Here is a 1,899-nt window from a genome sequence, read left to right as displayed (position 1 = left end):
GGGGGGGGGGGTGTAGGGTTACGGGCCCCCCCCGGGGCCCTCCAGCCCTTGCTCAACCCCTGTTCCCGCTGGAGGGGATCCCAGAATAGCAGCGGGGACGGGACGGCCCGGCCAGGGGACACGGGACAAATGCCCACAGGCAGCTGGGGACACCCCCAGGCAGCCTGACCCCCTCTCCTTGCCCACTTCACCCCACTCTGGCTGTGCCCCCCCAACCCTGGGGGCTGCAGGGGACAAGAGGGGTCTTGAAAGGACCACCCGGCCACACCACGGTCCCCATCATCACCAGGCGTGGGAAGCTCTGAGGATGCTGATGGTGGTGGGGGGGCTCCCAGCCATCCCCCCACCAGGCTGGGGGTCCCTGGCAGGCGGGTGGCTCCCGGCCGAGGAGCCCCTGCGTGCCAGCGGCACGGAGGCGAGCGTGGGCCGCCTCCCCGGTGAGCATCTCACTGTCGCTAAATACGGCCACGCACCATCTGGGGCTGCCGCACGGCTCATTTGCAGCGCGGCCCCCCCAGGAGCGAGGGCGAGAGCCGGGGGGGGCGGGCTGCTGGGTGGTGGGTGTGAGACCCCCAGCACCTGCCTCGGCTGCAGCGAGGAGTACGGGTGCCCGAGTCCCACCTCCCATCATGGCCGGGTTATGGGGGGCTTGGACATGACCCTGCTCTGGGGAGTCCCCTGCCTGTCCCTGCCTCAGTTTCCCCTCCCAGGGGATTTCAGCCACATCTCGGCGCCTGTCAGAGCCCCAGTTCGGCAGCACTTGGTGGTGTGGCAGGGCCCTGACAGCCAGTCTCGGGCGGTGGCAGCAGGTGACAATGCTGATGTCCCCTCCCTGCCTTTACAGCTCCCTTTTTTTGGGGTGTCCCTGCAGGGGAAGACCTGATGGGGGTTCCCCTCATCGGGGGCTCACACTGTTGGAGGGCTCGGCTGCATCAGCCCCTTGCCAGGCTGTGGTACAGTGTCCCCGTGTCCTGCAGGGTTGTCCCCAAGCCTGTCCAGCCCCACCCTCCAAAAGGACCTTGTCCCCACGGACCTTCTGGAGTCCCCTGTGTCCCCACAGGTCCTGTGGCTCCTTGACCCCCATCTCTGCCAAGAGCATCCATCTGCCCTGGCCCTCCTGGGTGCCACCCATGGGTGCCAGGCCTGGCCCAGGGCTTTGTCCTGCATCTCTGCCTGGGTCCCCAACTCCACCCTCAGCACAGCATGTCCCCAAGGCTGGAGGGGACCATCCAGGGGTCTTTGCTCCGTCACGCTTAGAGATGAGCTGGGCCCATCCCGTTTCCATCCCTGATCCCATTCTGGTCTCCAATCCCGTTCCCATCCCAGCTCCGCCCTGGGATCAGCCCCCACCCCAGGCCTGGTGGGAGCAGCCCCCCAGCGATGCTGTGCCCGCCGCAGGCTGCCAGGGCCGGGCTCCTGCCGCTCTCGGCCGTGGCGCTTCTTAATCGATGGTGGAGATTGATCTAAAAATAGCGGCAGCAGGAGAGCGTGATGCCCTGGCCAAGCTGGGAAGGGAGGGAGGGAGGGAGGGAAGGACGGAGGGAGGACCGGAGCATCCCTCCCCAGGGCGTCGGGGCGGGAGCCGCCCGGATGCCTGGGTCCCCCACCCAGTCCGGAGCGGGAAGGGGAGCGCAGCTTGGGGTGCTCAGCTCTATCTGGGTGACCTTGAGTGGGTGGCACCGTTGTCCCCCACTCCATCCCCATGCCGGGGGGCCACTCTGTGGGGCACAGCCCTGCCCCACACCTAGGGGAGACTTTGGAGGTGCTAGAGCAGCCCGGGGGTGGCTCTGGCTTCCCCGGGGTCCATCAGTAGGGGCTGCAGGGCCAGATCCAGCTCTGGAGGTTGCCCGACCCATCCCAGCCCCATCGCTGGGTGTCTGGGGGGGGGGGGGGGTTTGG

At 68.0% G+C, this 1,899-nt stretch overlaps 1 protein-coding gene across 1 annotated transcript in view; it reads left to right on the top strand.

Annotated features, from left to right (window-relative positions):
* PPP1R1A (protein phosphatase 1, regulatory (inhibitor) subunit 1A) overlaps window positions 1-1,899 on the top strand; it is a 7,159-nt gene that overhangs the window by 2,468 nt on the left and 2,792 nt on the right. The gene's annotated exons all lie outside the window — the stretch shown is intronic.

Source organism: Haliaeetus leucocephalus, unplaced genomic scaffold (assembly GCF_000737465.1).
Source record: "Haliaeetus leucocephalus isolate CR32 unplaced genomic scaffold, Haliaeetus_leucocephalus-4.0 Scaffold214, whole genome shotgun sequence".
NCBI classification, from domain to species: Eukaryota; Metazoa; Chordata; class Aves; order Accipitriformes; family Accipitridae; genus Haliaeetus; species Haliaeetus leucocephalus.
The sequence above is the reverse complement of the archived record's forward strand: the minus strand, read 5'-3'. Positions and strand labels throughout refer to the sequence as shown.